We start from the raw sequence: 23256 nt of genomic DNA, 5'->3' as shown, positions 1-23256 counted from the left end.
TTATCTATCTATCTGTCTACCTACCTATTATTCACTAGCTATATCTATATATTTGAATATCTCTAGCAATTACCTTTAGTATCACACACACACAAGACTTTAAGGCACCAAATGGGAAAAGAAACAAAATATAGTCTATCTATGATTAACGTACAGATCCTGGTACTTAAGTGCATTACTAATGTCTACTTAACAGCAGCATGTATATTTAATGTTAAAACACTCTCTAGGTATACATGCCTAAAGCACTTATTACATTTATAAAGTTATATTTTATTTTTATGACATGCTACCAATTTTGTTATACTTCTAGAATGGCGATCAATTTTTTTCAAGTTGTACCATATCTTACTCATAGCTTACACATATTACTGTTTGTATGCAGAGCAGAACTTACAGTGGGGGACTGCAAATCAAGGCCATTTACTTAAAATGGGACCAAAATCCCTGTATGCACATATTTTTTGGTTGCATAGGTGGGACAGAATAATAAAACCTGTTTTAGATTTTTATTTAGTTTTGCCATTCAGGGCTGAAAGCCATTCTGAATTTTGAGAATTTCTTAACTGCAGTTCACTATAGTCGAGGTAGCAGTATCTCTCTAATCCTGCAAAAACCTTAATGTGGCTGAAACTAGTTGCAATAAACTGGTTTAAAGTATGTATGATTCTGCATTGTTTTTGCTACTTTATGTGTATGACTGCTAGGTTACAGGCCTGAATATTTGGACAAATCAGCATCACTTTAAATAAGTTACAGATTCATGTAAACTACCCAAATACTATTGATGCCTACAGGTAGACATACTTTTCCAAAAGATACTTTTGTATAAAAGGTCACCTGAACACCTCTTCCACCAGTCACCAGTAGAGTTCTAGCCTACGCTTGCCAGGGTTATTCCTTGAAGTGGCACAAGAGTTGTTGGCCTCCTGGAAAAAGAAAGATGGAACAGAGGAAGTCCTGTCAGCCTCCCATAATCAATACTTGATGTCTACAACAAATGTGCTCTTGAACCTGCTAAATGGTATGGGTAAAGGCTGACCTAATATTTAGGGGTAGGCAGGATGAGCTACTGGGTTAAGTTTGGTTGTTTTGATTACATGTTTTCACTATTTATGTCTATTATTTAAATCCATAGTGTACAAATCAAAAACTATAAGTAGCTCTGTATACTGCTGTAACCGTACTCCTCCCCCATGTTGGCAGTTTTACAGTGTGAGACATATTTAGGTGAATGACCCATTATCCTGAGACTCCTTTTTTATTCTTTATTACATATAAATTGAAACAATTATGTCCTGGAACATCAGGGGCCTAAATTACAAATCTAAGAGTCTCAAATCTTTTATCATATCAAAGAATATTTGTATTCCTACAGGTGACTTATCATACATGGCAGAAACGCCTTGCTCTTAAAGTGGACCTGTCACCCAGACACAAAAATCTGTATAATAAAAGTCCTTTTCAAATTAAACATGAAATCCAATTTCTATTTTTTATTTAAGCATTCATAGCTGTTGTAAGCTCATTTAAAAATTTCAGCTGTCAATCAAATATTGTCTGCCCCCTCCTCTATGCCCGTGGCATAGAGACGGGGCAGACAATTACTTTCACTTTCAATTCAGCACTTCTTAGATGTCATTGCTCCCCACACATTCCCCCAGTTCTCTTTACCATATATTTGTGTGGTCAGGGCATGGGGATGGACATCGGGTCCCCCATTCTGGTGCACAAACAAGATTCTGAGATGATGCAAGGCTTGTCTTAATAACAGTGTCCACAAAATGGCTGCTGCCTGCTTGCTATAATTTTGAAATCCCAGACTGAAGGAAACAAGATTTAAATAATTTATATAGTGTAGTTAAAGTTCATAATCCTTGACTAATCTGATAAAATAGGATTTTGAATAATTTTTTTGGGTGACGGGTCCCCTATGGGTACACAGGCTGTTGGCTCTGGCTGTATGCAGGCTCAGAAAGCAGATCTGCTCAGTGCTCTGCTCCACTGATTTGAATTTGATCAGCCTATGTGTGGCTAGGTGTCAGGGCCCGAAGGCTCCGGCGTAATGTGGACCAAAGAGGAAACAACACCAAGTTCGCAGTACAAGAGGGTTTATCAGAAGAATGGTCAAAAGCAGGCAAATGGTCGGTACAGGCAGCAAGGAAACAGAATCGTAAGACAGGCAATGAATCGGTACACGGAATATCCAAAAAGCAGTAAATCACACCCAGGAACTATACAAGATAGACCTATAATTGGGCAATGAAAAGATGGGCAATTAGCTTTAAATAGTCCAATGTTTGGCGCCAAAACTTTGACGCACTGACGTCATGACGCCGACGTCCTCACGTTGGCGTCCAGACGTTGACGCACGTTCTGATGCTGGCGTCCATTCCGTCGCCGGCGACCAATCCTAGGGCGACGCGTGTCTGACGTCATCATACTGCGACCAGGAAGAGCCGCATGGTGGGGCAGGAGGTCGCCATCTTGGACGTCCCGGGTAAGTTCTTCTTTTTCCATTACACTAGGTCAGCCCAAATACTGAACTCAGCTTCAACTTCGCTGTGCGTGACCATACACAGGCTGATTCAAATACACAGAGATGGGGCACTGAGCAGATCTGCTTCTCTCAGCCTGAGAAAATATGCAGGCTGACAACAGCCAGAGCCAACAGCCGGTTTTCCTATAGCCTAAAAGATATTAGGTGACCCATACATGGTGAATCAGAGAGGGGGCCACCATAGCCATTCGTCTGGGGTTGGTAGACTTGGGTTTAATAGGCATGAGCTTGAATTAGTCTTGGTGAATAAGAGAGAGGGCCACCATAACCATAAGGTTTATGACTGGAATATAGAAGCCATTTCTCCTCTCTGATTAACCAAGACCAATTAAGTTCATACCACATCAAATCCACATCTACCATCCCCTGATGAAAATATGCCCACTGGCAAAACCAGCATGACAATCATAATTTTGGTTTAGTGTCTTAATAAACCAAGCCTCTGACTCTGTCACGTGCCCATATTTATTGGAGGTGATATTGAAGACATTTCAGCTTTGGTCTGGGCTTTACTGGTTGAGTCCAGCTTTTATATCAAGAACCCTCTCTTCAGGTCTAAATTAAAGGTGCACTTTCTCATTCTGCTAATGGCAGTGGCTACTGAGCCAGTCCCCAAATATTACTGGTTTCAAGCATGGCCCCATATAAGATAAACTGGTCCTATATGTGGAATACTTGTTATTTTTTGCTGATTCCTATCCTGCACTATTGTATTAGACATTAGATACCCTCCAGAGGTTCAATTTACACTGGGGCCACCATTAATAAGGATATCACTAGCATATTTACAAAAATAAACGTAAACACTTGATTGTATTAAATCATTGAAAAAAAAAACTTGATCCCATTGGAAATCACATTGTTCCATATATTTTTCAAATATGACTATGAAAACTGGATAAAGATTAAAAAAATAAAAATAAAATAAAATAAATATATATATATATATATATATATATATATATATATATATATATATATATATATTGTAAGCTGCGAGATCCATAAAAGACACTTTTCTTATTTTTAAGGCAGTTTATTTATCCATAGGGGTGACCATTTCAGGATACAAAACAAATCATGAAAATAAATCCTGCCCACTGGGCGCTACCTTCACACATGAAGAGTTCCCTTACTAAACTGGACCCCTTGTGGACTACCAGTAAGCAAACACATAAGTTGGGGTCACCCCTGTACTCATGAAGCTCCTGGGAGATTGCTCAGCCTCCTGGCTTTTCTCCAATTACTCCAATTACTTTTCTCCTGTTACTTGTCTCTCTCTGCACCTCGCAGTGGCAAGTGGCCCCTCCAGCCCGTCTAGGAGTTCCTCACACAGGCAGTATCCTTCCAGCTCTGTGTCCTGCTCTGAGAGAGATTCCTAACAGGCTCACTAGAACTAAATACCTTTCCACAGGACAGCCTTCCTGTGGAAGGTGAGCTCCAATCCTTGATCTGGAATACTGGATCGGAGTTCCTGGCTTGCCTGTTCTTTCCGGAATCCAGAATACTCCAGCTTCAAGGACCCTGCAACCAAAGCCTTTAAACAGAGAACCTATTCTCTGTTTATTAACACCTTTCCTGGTGTGCCTACTATGGAGAACTTAGAGTTTTGGCTGATAAATTTTGAAGATTCGATTTTTAAAAAGTCTCCACGCCACATAATTTCAAAATGAGGATTTTAAGTGGATTCAGCCAAAGTGGCTGTAATTCTAATAAACCATTCCACAACTTACTGTTGAAGGATTATTGAGTGCAAGGTTTTTGACCTCTGCCTGAACTTTAAACATAATTTATATCTGCCACCTGCCATGATCTCTCCATGTCTGGCCTATATTTGGCTAACAAAATAGTGTTGTATAAAATATGTGCTGATATAGTTCCTGGCTCCTGTGTTGTGAAAGATGTAAATAAAGAAACCTCTAAGCCAGGTGCTTATACTCCATCATATTTATCAGATGTGCAAATTATTCCCTATATGGTAAGGAGTTTAGCTAAGCCAGATATTATAAATTAAATCAGAAAATAGATACTTAATAATATGAGTTTGTTTACAGAACAGGACTTGACTTTGCAAAATATTGTTGTAGGCCATAGCGTTTTTTACATCTTTTCCAGCCTCCCTTTAAGGCTCAGGCTATGGACAGGGCTTCCCTTGACTTATAATAATGTTACCCAAGAAGAATTTTATCAGTCATAGTTCTAAAATGATCAGGGTCAGCAAATTGGTCTTCTCTGAGTACCTATGGGTTCAAATAGGCATTCTACACAAATGTTACCCTAGCTGGTCTTCAGGCAGGACACCCAGAGCCACTGAACTGAGGCCCCAAGGGAGGAAAGAGTCACAGTACTGTAGATTGATATAAACTGTTGGTATACACCCAGTTACCCTAACACACCAATGTCACAACTGCACACATCATAGTCTTCATCCATCAAAATACAACAATAGGTATATATTAATAATGGATTCCACTTAACATTCTGAAAGAACTTTCTGCTGAACAAGCCTAAGAAAATGTTAATCTCTTCACTGAACAAATGGTCTGACGCAGAACATCAAACTGATTTATCCACTTAAGGTTTCTTTCTTAGCAGGATGAAAACAAGAAATAACATAAATTATGCACTGCTATGGCATATTACGTAGATCTCTGTTACATAGCTCAACAAATGTGAAATAAACTCACAGCAATAATTGGCAGTATCACTGAGAGTGGGTGATTGGCACAAACACATTGACTAGTTAATATCTGTTCAAAATGACAGCAGAATTACACATCAATTTTAATTGGGGTGAAAGCATTTTCTCAACAAGGCATTCTTTCTGCAAACTCCAGCAAGGAAATTACACCATACATACATGACTGTGACTGTGAACATATATACACATCACAGCTTAGTTGGGGAGGACTTCCTTAAAATATTTATATCTGCATATGTACAGAAAATATTGCTCTATGTGGACTGTTAAGTATATATATTTAGTACATTTTTATAATAGGGAAATGCACACACACACAATAATGCTTTATTCAATGTCTCCTGCTTAAATTTTCAACAAAAATATGTATGTTTATAATTATAAAGACTCATAATTCTTAGTGCAAGAGCCCTTGGGAGCCACAGCTACTAAGCCCAACATAACTTCAAATTCTGAGCATATTTTCCCATGGAAGCTTGTGATTTTACAAGATTATTTGTATGGAATGTTAATTTGAGAAGGCAATGGTTATAAGAATATAAGAAAAAAAAAGGAACTGTCAGAGCCATAGCTATGAAAGCAACAAAATCTTATTTAAATTAAATTCAATTTAATTTAAATGTATTCAAAATATTACACTGGATACTTTTGCAATTTACATTCATTTACTATTTTTAGTGGTTTTTGCAGTTTAAGAATGATAATGCATTTTTATCTTAACAGTTCTGCCTCAAAATCAGAGTTCTTTTGGGTTTAGATCTCACTTAAAATATAGGAGCTTTTGCTGGCCAAGATTTTTAACTCAAAAAATTACTGGTGCCTATACTGACACATATAGACACAGCAACGCACCTGGTTTAGGCTTTTACTAAATAATAATAATACATAATAAATGTGTTTTTGTTTAAATAACAGATTGATTTGGGTAAGGACATACAAAAAAGCAGCTAGTTTAAGGATACCTACAAAGCAAAAAATATAACTACACACTATACTATATTCAGTATACTCAAAGATATTTATTCCACATACACATGGATATCATCCCTTGCCATTTGTTTCTTGTTAATCAACCTTGGGCTAAGACATTAGATGCCATAGGCACAGATAGCTGCATAGCTAAGAGTAATAGATAAACATGCACGGAATGCAATAAGACTTGGAGTCCAATTTTCCAGAACCCATACATGGGCAAGAAATTCATAATTGAGAAGTGAGTTTAATGAGGGAGGCTAGATTGCGGCATTATCATATTATCTGGCAATATTTGGTGATTACAGCTTATTCACAAACTATATTAATCTACATTAAGACTGGTACAATGTATTATAGTAAATGGTGCTCCTTAGGATATTGAATAATGTCATATAGCCTACAAATGTCTCACCTTCTATGAAACATGGTAGTTTTCCATCATTGTTATCAGTAAGATCAGTACATCATTTAGACAACTTAAAGGAATTGTTCAGTACAAAATAAAAACTGGGTAAATGGATAGACTGTGCAAAATAAAAAATGTTTCTAAAAATGTAATGTATAAAGGCTAGAGTGACTGGATGTCTAACATAATAGCCAGAACACTATTTTCTGCTTTGCAGCTTTCTTTGTTTCCACTGATTGGTTACCAGACAGTAACCAATCAGAGACTTGAGGGGGTGCCACATGAGTCATATCTGTTGCTTTTGAATCTGAGCTGAATGCTGAGGATCAATCACAAACTCACTGAACAGTTATGTCCCCTGTGCCCCCCCTTAAAGTCACTGACTAACTCAGAGTTATAGAGCTGGAAAGCAGGAAGTAGTGTTCTGGCTATTATGTTACACATCCAGTCATTCCAGCCTTTATACATTACATTTTTGGCTAACTAACTATATTAGAAACATTTTTTATTTTGCACAGCCTAGATATTTACCCAGTTTTTATTTTTACACTGAACTGCTCCTTTAAAGCAAAGCAAAAGGCAGAACCAGGGCCGGAACTAGGGGTAGGCAGAGTAGGCACGTGCCTAGGCAGAACACCAGTTTGCCTAAACCACTTCAGGGAACAGGCAAAACACTTTGTGGTGCTCTCAGTACTCTGCTGATGGCTTTCCAAGTCAATAACGATTAACCAGTAAAGCACCCTAAACAAAAATTATTTTACAAAATCAATGGTCGGATGCATTGTTGTGTATTACATAACATTCCAGCTGTAACGGTCTAAAACAATATTTGCAAAACTATGCAATGTAAAGTGAAGTTTTCAGGTAAAATAACATCTGTACATTATTGCAACATAAACATAGTTCAAGAAGTACTCCAAGTGCAACAGTAAATAAAGGTGCCGGCAGAACAGTTGAGTTTATTTACATGCGTGGGGTTGTTTTTGTGCAGTATTCACTGAAGTATTTTAAGGGGTTATGAATCAAATTAACTGTAAAACTTGTCAAGCTAGAAAATTGGGCAGTAAAAACACAATAATTCAGTTTAGATTTTGTGCACAAATGTGCCATTTTAGAAGAAATTACTGTCATCTTTGTCAACATGATTTTCTGGCATGTGGTAAAAACTGCTGCATAGTGCATCTTAGCTGAGTGCCTAAGCTAGTGAAGGCCTCCATTATGATAGTTTAGTGTCAATAAATTAGCCAATTCAGTTGCTTTACTGCCTTATACTAGGTGCAAGAGTGATAACTGTTAAATTATTTTTGTGGCATCTAAATCCCAGCAGAGCAGTAATGGTGATAATAAACAATCAGTTTTTATGATAGAGCAAGACAAAAGATAACAACACAAAACTGTATTAACTACACATACACAGTATCATACAGAGGTGCAAGGGGTACTCCAGTCCTTGTATCTTTACCTACCATCTTCTATTCTTCCCTAAGTCTCTCCTGTTCATTCTCATATTGGATATGCCAATAGTGTAGAAATACATACTGTAACTATACAACACAATACAGGTATGGGATACTTTATCTGGAAACTCATTATGCAGAATACTCCGAATTATGGAAAGGCCATCTCCCATAGACTCCATTTTATCCAAATAATCCAAATTTTTTAAAAATGATTTCCTTTTTCTCTGTAATAAGAAAACAGGTCCTTGTACTTGTTGCAAACTAAGATATGATTAATCCTTATTGGAAGCAGAACCAGCCTATTGGTTTTATTTAATGTTTACATGATTTTCTAGCAGACTTAAGGTATGAAGATCCAAATTACAGAAAGATCTATTATCTGGAAAGTACAATTAGGAATTTTGTGACAGGTGAGGGAAGGGTATTATACTGGTCAACACTGCACACCTTCAATATCCAAGGTCCTATTGGGGATAAATGGCCAAATACAAAAATAAATAGAAGGTGGATTGCAAAAATAAATATTTTTAAAATTACAATTTATTATACAATCACTAAAACACTGGCCGGCCAGGAAACACAATATATAATTTATGAATAAATAGTAGAAAAATCAGTAATAAATACAATCCAGGTGGGCAATCACTTTTCCTGTAGGGAAAAATGCAATTAACTAATCCTTGGTGTTGGTATATGCTTGTAATTTAACAGGACAAGAGAAAAATTGTGAGTTGTAGTTCAACAAGGCAAGGGAGTTGTTTCCCAGAATAACAGCCGGAATTCCTCCAATATGGTGAAGCAGCGGAGTGTGCAGAGTACTTAGGTGAATATATCAAGCAGGCAAACTGATAAATGGCTGAATCTAGAGAGCAGAATATCAAAGGGGTATATTGGGGCGTCCCCCACTCCCTCCTCCTTGCCAGCTGTAAAGGCCCCCCAAAAAGATTATCTGGAAAGCCCCAGGTCCCGAGCATTCTGGATAACAGGTCCCATACCTGTATATAAATAATTCTTAATTCTAATAGTTTTATAATTTTAGAAAAACTAAACATTTGTGGATTTATTTGCTGTTTAGATTGTTTGTGAGCATTAAGAACTTAAGAAATATATCAATGTACTTAAAATCATTTGCTTTTGTGCAGTTATGGCAATTTGGTTATACAGGTACAGGATCCATAATCTGGAAACCCATTATCAGAAAAGCTCTGAATAACGGAAAGGGCATCTCCCATAGACTCAATTTTATCCAAATAATCCAAATGTTTAAAAACTATTTCCTTTTTCTCTGTAATAATAAAACAATATCTTAACTTGATGCAAACTAAGATATAATTAATCCTTATTGGAAGCAGAACCAGCCCATTGGGTTTATTTAATGTTTACATGATTTTCTAGTAGACTTGGGGCACATTTACTAAGGGTTGAATATCGAGGGTTAATAAACCCTCGAATTTGACCCTCGAAGTTAAATCTTACGAATTCGAATATCGAATTTGAAGGATTTACCGCAAATCCTACAATCGATCAAAAAAGCCGTAGAAAACTAATGGGGAAGGTCCCCATAGGCTAACATTGTACCTCGGTAGGTTTAAAGTGGCGAAGTAGGTAGTCAAAGTTTTTTCATGTAGTACTTTGACGATCGAATGGTCGAATAGTCTAATGATTTTTAGTTTGAATCATTCGAGTCAAAGTCCTAGTCGAAGGTCATAGTAGCCTATTTGATGGTCGAAGTACCCAAAAAATAGTTTTTTTACTTCGAATCCTTCATTCGAGCTTAGTAAATGTGCCCCTTATAAATGTATGAAGATCCAAATTACGGAAAGATCCAGAAAGACTCAGGTCACAGCATTCTGATTAACAAGTCCCACACCGGTAGTGTAATTGTTTATAGTGTTAGAGTGCTGTCACTGAAGAATATAGTATTTGTAGTTTTTCTTCAGAAACCTATAAGCTAGAATATGGTAATATGTTTTCTTCTAAACAGTTCTGTACCACATAGCAGCCCATCACGTGGACCTGATTTTTTGCCCAGGCGATGTCTCGGTCTCTCTTCTACAAATAAATCATAGACCTATAGATATTCAAACATTTTTTAACCTGGAAGAGAACACCCTGCCCCCCCCCCCATTTACGCAACTGTAATGGAACCAAGATAGTTAAAGGAACAGAATTACTGTTTGTCTCTCAAACCTTGCTGATTTCTGATATTGTAAATGTAAATTTTTTAATCAGGAGCAATTAAATGATTAAACATTGATTCTTGCACCCAAATCCTGGCAATAATTTCCCCAAGATTTGCTAAAAAAAAAAGCTGCCCCTAATATTGAATAGAATATTAAAATGTTTTTTTTTAGGGGCATATTTTTTATCATGTGAATTTCGAGTTTATATTTATGAATAAGTTCTAGTTGGGTTAATTCGATCGAAAAGGTTTTATTTGAATTGCTTCAATTTCGAATTGAGTTTTTTGCTGGTGGAGACCAGGCAGGGGGTGTGGCTGCGATGTGGAGGAGGTGGGCTGTGATGCAGGGGGCAGGGCCATGGTGCACCGATCAGCGATTGTCTTAGAGAATCCTGCCCGGTTTTCCTAATCTGGAAAACTAGGCAGGCAGTTTTGACCTGGGCAGCACTTCAAATTACCAGGCTGTCTGGGTCAAAAACGGACAGGTGGCAACCCTAGCTGCAAGGAGGGCGGCATGGCTCAGTTGGTATATCTTCATAACCTCATCATCAGGCAGCTAGTCAAGAAAATGTATTGGCCTCCTGAAGTAATGAGGCTACCTGATCCTAGCAGGAATCAAAGCGGCATATTGCTCCTGGTGCTGCAGCTGCTCCTCCTTTAGCTGTGCTGCCTTTCCTGCCCAGCAATAATTGCTATGGCAAACAAAGGTGGCAGATTATAATTTCTTGCCCTCGCCATTTTAACTCCAAACACTTTCTTTCAAACTAATAGCATCAGATGAGGGGTTTTATTGGTATCCCAGTGTTTCCCAGCATTCCATGCAACCTTTAACCATTTCCTGAACCATAAGGATAGATTGAGATTTTTAAAATTCTAATATTCTAATTATCTCAGTCTCTCAGGGAACTCGGCAGGTCAAAACAGGCGAAAAAATGGGTTACCAAAATAATTTGAAATTTCATAAAAAAATAGAAATTTGATAAATGTCAAATTCAAATTAAAACTTTTGAGTTTCGTATTTACGTATTTGAATTTTGAGTTCCAAGTTCTTGAAACTTGTATTCTACTAAAAGTTCTAGTGAATAAATTTGAGAAATACACATGACAACTGGAACATCTTGAGCTTTAATAAATCTGCCCCTTAGAGTCACTTCCCAAAAGATAACTAAATAAATATGATTTTCAATTAAAATGGATATAGATATAAACATACAAATGGCTGCATTTTGGGAACAACTGCCCTGCAGAGCTTTCAGAACACCTTCCACAAAGTATCTAAAGGGAAATATTGTAAGGTATGTGTACAGGGCATTCTGTATTTACAGAGGGGCGTCCTGTTCTATTTTTATTTCATGTTTGTACAGATTTCCCCTGTTATATTTGCTGTGAAACAGGCTAGACACACTAATAGTTCAATTCAATTCCCATGGCAGAATATGCTGCAGATCAATTTACTAACAGGTTTGACCAGAGTATTTAACAAACTACATACCTGTTAGTTAAAGGAAAATGGAAGTGACTAAAATATAGAATGCCTGCAAGCTTTATATTGAGTAGGAGGTTAACAAATGTGTGGAGGGAGCAGGTGACTGGCAGGTCTGCATTATAAATGCCTGAGCTAACCATAAAAACATAAATGGTATAAGGTTATTGATTTTTTTTTCTCCCGGAGCCTGCAAATTAGAAAAGGTACTTCTAAAACTCACTGGTCCATCTACAAATTTTAATTAAGACATAAATAAATCATTTTACTTACTGCTCCTGCATATAAACAAAGAAAACGATGGCATATTTTCAGGCGCTTGTCAATGTTTAGTGACTAATCAGTCACAGGAAAAAATACATTCTAAAATTATTGGATGAGGAGCAGCCCCTGGGTTACCTAATAAAATAAGCGTAGTATCTAGTACTAAGCATATACAATTAGGTATAAGGACAAAGTGTTAGGCTGGGAAACAATGCTATCACAGTATTAATCACTGTAATGTGCCTGTTTCATATTTAATAACTCAAAGTGATTCTTTAGTACATTACATTTTTACCATGGAACAAGGGCATATACCCCAGACAGTACAGTAAATAAATACTACTGGATCCATTACTTAGCCACAGTGAGAATCAGGTAAAATGGTTTGTGCAGGGCCTAATGCTATACACTTAGGGGCAGATTTATCAAGGGTTGAAGTGAATTTGAGTGAATTTTCGAAGTAAAAAAATCCAAAGTAATTTTTGGATACTTCGACCATCGAATAGGATACTATGACTTCGAATTTACTTCGACTTCGATTCGAAGTACTGTGTCGAAGTACTGTGTCTTTATAAAAACTTTGACTTCAATACTTCGCCAAATTAAACCTGCCGAAGTGCTATGTTAGCCTATGGGGACCTTCTACAACCAGTTTGTAAGTCTTCACACATCGAAGTAAAATCATTCCATCATACGATAAAATCGTTCGAATCGTTCGATTCGAACAATTTAATCGTTCGATTGCCAAATTCGGTGAAAAATCCTTTGACTTCGATATTCGAAGTCAAAGTATTTTAATACTTCATTATAGTATTTTAATACTTCATTATAGTATTTTAATACTTCATTATACTACTATGGTGTAGAATGCACTAATTGCAAATAATTCAGACTTACAGTACATAAAGGTGGCCTTCTCTGTATTAATATGTCATATCTCTAAATAAACTACAATAACTTGGAGCCTTCACTGACGTAAAGGAGAAGGGCAGTTATAATTTATTCTGTAGAATGCTTTACCATAAGTGAGTAAACAACTCTGAAAGCTTTCTGTGTTTGTTTAGGAAAGCAGCTGCCATATTAGCTTGGTGTGACATAACTTGCTGCCCAAGTCTCTCCCTGCTCACTCATAGCTCTGGGCTCAGATTACAGCAGGGACGGGGGAAAGGAGCAAATTGAGCATGCTCAATCCCTGGCCCTGGAGGTTTAAGCTGAAAACAGGAAGTCTGATACAGAAGTCCATGTGTACACAATAGAAGGAAAGAAATGCAGTTTGTTTTGACAGAGGACTCAGAGCAGCATTACTTTGAGGGTTTACTGGTGTATTTATATAGACCTTTATGCTACAGCTTACTTAGTTTTAACATTTTCTTCACTTTAAGGTCTGAAACTGACGTGAAGGTATCTGTACCATATCTGTCCTATTGGCTACAGATAGGTATAGCCTAGTTTCTATGTTTACAGGTCCTTAGGGTTTATTCTTGGACAATATTGTAATTATTCTTTTCAAACAGAATACGAGGGTCTATACCATATGCTGTGTGTGTCCATAAAATATCTTGTGAAATAAAAGTAATTTCTGCCATAGTGTCTATGGGTACAAACATTGTAGACAACAAAAAAATGAAAACAAGGAAAACATAAGAATAAAAAGAGACCATTTATTTAAAATTATAAACTCAACCCCTGACAGCCAGCTGTCTGTTTAGTGACTGAGCATTTATGTGTTTGAAACACTTCTACAATTTGTGGACTGTTGTGCCATTGGCTGACCCTTCAGTGAATGTTTTATGGAGGTGTGAGAAACCCAACACATTAGACTGGGACACTGGATTAGTGGCCAAGATTCTTCAGTGTCTGCAACTGTGCCAAGGCATGAATGAGAAGTGAAGTGTCAGAGAAAAATCAGCAGGATTCCCCTAAGGCTGCTCTGTTTATATAACAGATGAAGTTGTTACTGGATATGTTTACTGGAATGTTTCCACATAGAGACTGTATAAATCTGATGAAAGGGAATTATTAAGGCCAGTAGGTAAAAAATACAGAACCAATTCTGAACTGGAAGTCTAATAAATCTTCTCATCATAAACAATCAAATGCCAATTCAACAAGACTTGAATACCTTAAACCCTAGGGTATGTAATTAATATTATTATTGTGTGTTCCTTAACAATGAGGTTGTAGGATTATAGGGACCATGAAACTGTTTAAGGAACCTTTGTTAATAATATTTGCAGTATACTGATACTTAAAGTTGCTAGTGCATTTTAAAAGGGAACATGAATTTGTTGAATGTTTTGAACATTATCTTTGCCTATTGTTTTAATCACTAAAACTTTATTATGTTTGTTTTTTCTTAAGCTAAACAGGGCAAACAGGGAAACTGAAGCTACTTATGTTTGGTCATTGTGGGCTAGATATATTAATTAAACCACTCCTTCCCCCACCCTTTGTTGTGACTGCTTTCTTAGTAGAATTCCATTATGCAGGAGACTTATCTTACGATAGGAAAAATTAAGTTTAACAGAAGCCCTATTCATTTCACTATGATGCAAAATGGTATATCCTGCCCCTTTAAAAAAGGATAAAAGACTGAGAAGATCCCCCGTCCCCTTCATATATACCCCTCTTGAACCTCACCAATGGGAGCTCACCAAACAGCAGATATTACTTGAGTGGCAGAGAAGCGCAGCTTGGTTGGTGAGCACCATATCACACCACTTTGGGTCCCCTTCATTTTGATTGCCAACATGAAGTACAGTATGTTAAAACAAGGTTTGGATCAGCTTTAGCTGTACATGCTCCTGCTGCGAGGCATAAAGTAGCGTGAGACATCCAGGATTTCTCAGGATTTCATTCTTCTTTTAAATGATGTAGACAACAGTATTCTAAAACAATTTGGAATACAACATAATTTTTTGTGGTTTTTGAAATATTTCCATATTAGTTTTTTTTTAACTCTCAGGCTTGGGATTTCAAAATAGGAATAACAATAATATCAAATCTTTACAGCCTGTGATCAAATCTGTTTCTTGGTTGCCATGGTCTGTGACCCCAACAACCAGACAGAATTTTTTAGTTGCAGGATAAGACAATCGTTTAGAAACCCTTACAGAGGAATGCCCTACAGTCAGGATTATTACAACTGTATTGACATACAATGAAACCTGTGGATTTGCATCATGGTCTCCGTGGACAGAAATCTAAAGTGGACGTAATACAGGGCACTGTTCATAGAATTGCAAATTGTCTAGTTTTTAAAGTCGCATACTCCTTTATTACATGCATGCTTTGAAACTTGCCCACTACCACTGATGGGCAAATTCCATTGCAATCCACTTTTACAGCTCATGCTTCAAATCAGTTGATCAAACAGATTGCCAGATCACACTGATCCTCAAAAAGAGTTTTCAAATACACTCACAATACTTTACACAGCTTGTCAATTTGCAGCCCAGCGTTGCCTCTGATCACGTGACTCAGCGGTATATACCAAACAGTAGCGAAAAATGAGTTGAAAATGCGATGGTAATTGCAAGTGGTGTACCTACGGTACCTCCAAACTTTTTATTGTGCGGAATACAGCCAAACATTTCAGGAGCCTCATGCTCCCTTCCTCAGTGGATAAGTGCACAAGTGAAAAAACTGATAAAGGGCATACAAATAGTCATTAAGTGCCTACACCCCACTCACATGTCCATATTGTCCAATCAGCATGCAGTGAAGCTGTGTGTCATTTTCATGAGTAGGATGTAGAATATGATCAGCTCTGGAAATGATGTAATGCCAACCAAGGCCTCACTGGTAGATGCCAACTTGCCAACCAATTCACAATCGTTTCTTTGCTATCCGGAAGTGATGTGATGCCAACCAAAATCCTAATAGGAGAAGCCATCTTGCCAACCAGTTAGTATTCAACTGTCATGACTTTATGATGATCTTCAATGTGACAAGCAAGTGATGCTTATTGATATTGTGACAACTGTGAATCATCAAATACAATAATCTTCAAATAAGTTGATCAAACAGATTGCCAGATCCCACTGATCTTCAAGCTAAAATGGCCAGAGAATAATTTTGCTCTTAACTAAGAGCTAATATATTATTAGTATAATAAGAATTAAGAACTAACTAAGAATCAATATATTATTGGTATAATAAGCAACCCTGCCAGAGCTTTAGTAAGTTCACAATTAAACAGGAACATTACAGCATAGTGTATGATTCTACCATGTCAATTGTATTTTTACTGAAAATGAATATAAGAATTACGTGCATCTGATGTATGTGTGAGATACTGTATTAGGCTTTTATTACTGGCAGCTATTTATGAGTTTGTTCTATTTTATTAACTACAGCACAGAATGACTCATAATGTTCATGTATATATTTAATGTAAGTGTGTATTATTACCAAGGGTATATTTTCTCTAGAATGCACTTGCATTTACGGAATGCAGAAAAAGTTATACATGCTAGTAAGTGTTATTAATTCATTCAGCAAAGTAAAAGTGATGAGCAGTTTCAAAGAAGGAGAAGCTATATTCTGTACTGGAAGTTTTCTCAAAGGGCTCCACAAGACACCATTTGCACAGTACTTATCACACCCTTGAAACTCATGTAGCAGGATGATGTCATCAACTCGTAGGTAATGACATAATTAAATACTAGGATCCTGACAACAACATCATGGGTGGCAGGAGCATAACTGGCTTATGGGAAAATTAATCTATTTATATTATCAAAATATTATTTAGGAAAAAATGGTAGCTATAAAAAATCAGCTAGACAAGTTCAAAGAATAAATGAGAAAGATGAGTGCCCATGCCAAAGTTTAATTACAAATTTCAATTCAAGTTTATTTTATTTTTTTGTTCTCGCTAACTGTATTTTCTCTATATCTAGGCATTTGACCTAGGTTAAAGCATCCAAATGTTAGCTTTATATCTGAACAAGTATTAGATAAAGTATTAGATAAAATCAATTACAAATATAAGTCTTACTTTCACTGTCTACATTGTTAGGGTATTTTAAGGCACCATCATCTGCTTGGATGCTGCATTTTGGAAAATATATACTAACATTTAATTGATTAAAAGTAAAACTAAGTAAAAAAAATTCGAAATTCAAGTAATTTTTTGGATAATTCGACCATCGAATAGGATACTACTACTTCGACTTCGATTCGAAGTAAAATCGTTCGAATATTCGACCATTCGATAATCAATGTACTGTCTCTTTAAAAAAACTTCGATTTCAATACTTTGCCAAATTAAACCTGCCGAAGTGCTATGTTAGCCTATGGGGACCTTCTAGACCATTTTTCTAAGTTTTTGGAAGTCAACGTAAAATCGATCGATCACTGAAATCCTTTGAATCATTCGACTGCAGGATACCCAAATTCGATGAAAAAGACTTCGACTTCGATATTCGAAGTTGAAGTATTCCAATTCGATGGTCGAATTTCGAAGTATTTGACCCTTGATAAATCTGCCCCATAGTGTTAGTTCTTATTTAAAATGTATCTCCTGTCCAGTGTTGACATGATTTCCTTTGGGAAGGCACACGTTTTGTATGCAGAGAGAAGTAAATATAAATCTATTTATAACATTTTGTATAATTAAAAATAAGTAGTCCAAATGACTCCTTCTGAAAAATGATATACATATATGATATACCCAAGGGCCTCATTCCACATGATGAGAAAAATAGTCCTGGCCATTTCATTGCTGAGAGTTAAAAAGGTAAACCTTCTTTATATGTTATGAGGAGCATATGATTTCTGATTTTCACAGGAATACCTCCCAACTACTGCAAAATGTTAGTGTTGAATAATGGCTTCTTAATAATGGACCTCTGTAGTTCCTGCTAATGCAGTGCCTAGAAACACTATTAAGAGTCCCTGGAAAACATATAAATACTACACCATGGGGGCACATTTACTATGGGTCGAATATCGAGGGTTAATTAACCCTCGATGTTGGACCATCGAAGTAAAATCCTTCGACTTTGAATATCGAAGTCGAAGGATTTACCGCATTTACTTCGAACGATTCGAAGGATTTTAATCCATCGATCAAAAGATTTTCCTTCGATCAGAAATTACTTAGAAAGCTTACGGAGAAGGTCCCCATAGGCTAACATTGGTGCTCGGTAGGTTTTTAGGTGGCGAAGTAGGTAGTCGAAGTTTTTTTAAAGAGACAGTACTTCGACTATCGAATGGACATATAGTCGACGATTTTCAGTTCAAATCGTTCGATTAGAAGTCGTAGTCGAAGGTCGAAGTAGCCAATTCGATGGTCGAAGTAGCCAAAAAAAAAGTCTAAATTTTATAGTGTTATTAGTATTTAGAGTGTTGCATATAGTGTAGCTGCATTCAAAGTAACACTGTGCAAAATAAATCATTCTGTATTTGTTTTGTGCTGTGGATTTCTTAGAATTCTGATCTCTCTTTGACCTATGTTACCTCCAAGTAATTTCCCTTTTTTTTAAATGCAATAGCCCTTGAAAAATTTGTAGGCTCTGCTTGTATGTTGATTTGATATTCAGGAGAGTTCTGTTCCATTACAAGAGCATTTATTTCTCTTTGGAAGGATGTGATTGCATTTTGCTTAGTAGACATTTTTCTGTAGTCCCACTCGAGCTCTGCAATATTAAAGAAATCCACTGAACTGTAAACACAATCATCTATCTACGAACAATCCCCCACCATGTATATAGACTATTTCTGTGTATCTGCTGTTGAATAAATGCATTGTTTATTATCCAGATAAAGTTTAAACTGTGTAAATCCCCTAGGCCAATTACATAGAAACCCTAATGACCTTGAGAAGTTTTAGGTTGAAGGAAATTATGCGGAATTGAATTATTGCAACTATTTCTGTTTGAATTTAGTTTAATATCACATCATTTGCTCTGCCTCATCATCATCATTTGAAGCAGATTATTTTTGGTTTATACCCTATTAGTTTACACATACAAACATACTAAAGAAGGATGCAGATGTTTATGTAGGGCCCCCTTCTTGCTGTTTAGCAACAACTGCGAATGCGGCAAAACTCGCAAAAAAATTGCTCAAGCACCGGTCTTGTTCCGAAGATTACCGAATCGGCTGAAGATGGTGCCTGTGAACTCCAATGCCTGAATCTGCACGGAGGGGTAAGTAAAAAGTTTGGGGCATTTGCCTTGGGTAACACTTAGGCTTATGGGGAAGAGGGAGGGGGGTCTATGTAGGGTAGGGTTTTTTTAACTTTAGGGTTTGCTTCTCCTTTAAAAGGTTTTTCTCTTTTTTGCTGTATCAAGGGGAAAGTAAGAAGTTAGGGGCATTTGCCCGTGGTAACACTTAGGCTGAGGGGAGGAGGGAGTCTATGTAGGGTAGGGAGGTAGGGTTTTTTTCAATTTTAAGGTTTTCTTCTCCTTTAAGAAAGAAAATATTTTCCCACTTTAAGAGCCTCTGTGACAGTTCTGTATTGTAGAACTTTTAAAAGAGTGGTTTATCTGCAAGGAAATTCTCCCAAGCACAATTTTGAAAGCTATTGCTAATATTTAGAATAAGTGGTAGCTGTATAAGAAAAACCAAAATCTTCAAAATGTAGATGCCTTATATGTGCCTGTATATTATATTATTTGTTTTATTTCTTGTTAATGCTACCTTTTTGTACCTCATACAATGAAAATATGTGAAGTATTTCATAGAGAATAGACTGTTATTGCACGGGCTAGCGAATAATATAGCAGCATGAAGGCCTTTACCATTGTGTTATTATAGTTCTCATTTAGCAAAATAAATGAGGTCTCCAAGGTTTTCAAGTTTCTTCTGAAGGAATGTGACTTCATGTGATCTTGTATAAAAGTACTGTAACAAATACTTAGAGGATAATCTGTTTAAATGTAAGCAAATAAAGCCTGATAATTCCATAAGCATTCATGACTTTTATCCTGTGGCTAAACGTATTATTGCCAAGTATAAATAAAAGAAAATTAGACTTTACAGTATGTTTGCTGAACAAATTGATATTATTTGATAAATAACAGTTAAGCCTTGCTGTAGGTATAGAAATGGTATTCTTTAGTAGGAGCGATTCTCTGCTAAAGAAATCAAATTGGGACTGTTTTCCTAACACCTACAGTATACAATATGGTGAAACAGTCAGTTTAGAAATGTTAAGAGGCATCCAGTATTTGTTGGAGAATAAGGCAGGGGTTTAACTAAGCTAACATGGGTCTGGGTGCTCATGCCCCAAACCTTCGGAGATGATCAACAATTTCTTCTCTTTGGAGCTGGCACAAACTGAAGATCAGATGGACAGTGCAGTTAAAAGGTGGTTTATTTAGAAATAAAAACATCTCAATATGTAGCCTTATGCGTTTCATGCCTTGTGGAAACTTATTCCATTTGATACAGAATTGACAAGATATAAACCACATGCAAAAGCTTTGTTTAATATGAGAATAAGTTCAGTTCCGTCCTAAGCAACATACCATATCTTCACACATAATAAAAGGTGAACTAAAGACATTTATGGCAGAACTTATGCTATTGGCCCTTCTCCTTTCTCCCTAGTTACACATGCCAGTTCAGTCTGTCAGTCAGTAAATAAAAACCTTCCTAATCCAAATAAAACCCTATACATTTTGTTAAAATTCATAACAACATGCTTTGCATACAGAGTTTCCTAGCATAATAAGTCCCTGCCCATATAATTTACAAAGTTTGGTGTCAGAAGCCACAGCTTTAACCACTAACCAACACCTTCTTCTTTTTACTAACAAAGTCTCCAATCCATTTCTGAATCCACCATAACCACTTTGGTTCAATAATACCAATAATTACTGTCTCCATTGTGATTAATGATGGAATAGCTGAAAGGTTGAACTTGATGGACATATGTCTTTTTTCAACCTAGCTAACTTACTATGGATCAAAAAAGCTGGATAGTGGAGCTGTGATATGAGAGATAAAGTGCAACGCTGTGCTCTCATGTTGATTTAACCCTACAATACTCAAATGAAACAGTCTTGACTTACAGATACCACCTACATTAAAGATGTGCAACGCTATCATGATAGTGCCACAGTGGGATGACATATATGTGAATACATATCTGTTGGAAAAAGTCCAAATATGCTCTGTCCTCTGTCCTGCTGATTGATAAGAAATGGGCAGACACATACAGTTATGATGTGATCTTATAACCCGAGGGAGCTGTGCTCTTCCAATGATCTATGCATCTACTGTATTTTGTTCTATTAAAAGTTTTGATTACAAAGTTAAAAAGTCATCAGTGAGGCATTAAAATAAATATATATACTCAATAAATTTTAAGATTGAGATGTAAGCCAAAACTTTTAGTTCTTTGCGTTTTTTAAAATGATTTGCGTGTACCAAATGATAACAAAACACAACAATAAATTAGATAATAATTAGCCTTTTTCAATGAACATACGGTTGACAGTTGAGCTCATAAAATGATAGGGAATGCAATTTTTTTCAAGATAAACTGTCTCAAAAGGAAATCAAACTTGGAACATTAAAGCACATCCACAAACAGATAGCAATGTGAAGAAGGACATCAAAGAAAACAAGAGTGTCATTCCAAACAAAATGACCTACAGTCAAGGTTGTATATCCACTCTTGGGGGGGGGTAAAAGAAAAATGGGTTTCAGAGCCCTAAAATGACCACCTGCACGTTTTTGTAAGACGTTCTCATAAGCAGGGTAACGTCAAAGTTACCTTTAGCTTCCCAAGCATAGATCAAAAAAAGAGAAGAAACGAAGATGCATCCATTGCTATTTTAACCCTTTCTAGGGTTATAACAGGTATTGTTTAACTAGAAGTTCAATGTTATAACTTTTCACAATTTTTATGAATCATTTTGTTTGGTGTACACCACATGGTAACCTTGTTCATTAAAACTTGAACATATATGTAAATTAAATGTATACTGTGCGTGCAATGTATCAGAACAGATATGCAATTAATATTAAATAGCAATATCTAATAAATCATTACAAGTATACAATACCATGTGCTGCCATGTACTGAATGCTGCAAAACTTTTGCTAAAATGCTCAACTAAGAGCACTCAATTTTTATTGCCAGAATAATAATTTCAGGCATTTTTTTCATTGGATGTCAGAAGCTACCACACTTCAGTAGATGCCCTTTATTTAAAAATGCCTTCATCATTTAACTTTATCACAATAGACACAGCCTATACACTTAGAGTGACAAGGACTATTTCCTTAATTACAGTACTTAGATAATAGCATTTACTGTGGCAGTTCCAGTGCTATTCAATCAAGCAAGATTCAATACAAAAAAGCTGATTTGCCAAAAAACAGCTTAAGCATAAGTGCCTGGAGTCACATTCTATTTTCTTTATAAGGTAAAGGTATCTGTAATGCATAGCACTTTTTCAGAACGTTCTGCACGGCAGATTCATTTCTTTTTAATGTATGATCTGTGTCTGGACAAAAGGGAAGTTGCTTACCTGAAACTTAAATACTCTGGATATATTCCAAACTCAACTAGTATTCTCTGTGTAATATACTGTATATTTACTTCTCAGTTAAGGGCAAGAAACTTTTCATAATATATGTCTTTGCCTATGATATCCCTCAATGATAACTGGTAACATTCTTATATTGTTGGGTATATACATGGAAATTCAATCAAGTGCTATCATAAATGTATTTGTGGTCCCACACTTTCACAGAACTTAATATATTTGTATAAAGACTTGTTATCAAGAGTACTGTCCTCTGTTATACGCCATTTTGGAACCCAAAATACTCTCTGCAGTGACACCAAAAATGAAAGTCTATGAAAGTAATTGAAATCAAGGTCCAGTCAGACATTTAGCTGATAGGAGGCAAGCAAGAATTTAGTATGGTGAGCTTTTGTGTCCTACCTACTGTAGCAGAACACATGAATAATGAGTACATCAGATGAGTACACCAGATATCTGGTCATCCTTTTGGCCCTAGCCTTTACTGGCAGTTCATTTTTGCAATTGTATGATTTATTTTCCTTTAGCTTTTAATTTCATTTTTTATTGTAAATAAAAAAAAAATAATTCACTAGTTCTACATAGATTATAGTTTCATTAAATGGTATGTTTACCTTTAGCAAAGTTTTAGCACTATGGTAGGACTTTCTTAAATAAGTGTAACACCCCTAATTCAACAAGAAATAGAAACAGCAACTCACCACAACCTGGATT

Source organism: Xenopus laevis, chromosome 4S (assembly GCF_017654675.1).
Source record: "Xenopus laevis strain J_2021 chromosome 4S, Xenopus_laevis_v10.1, whole genome shotgun sequence".
Lineage (NCBI taxonomy): Eukaryota > Metazoa > Chordata > Amphibia > Anura > Pipidae > Xenopus > Xenopus laevis.
The sequence above is the reverse complement of the archived record's forward strand: the minus strand, read 5'-3'. Positions refer to the sequence as shown.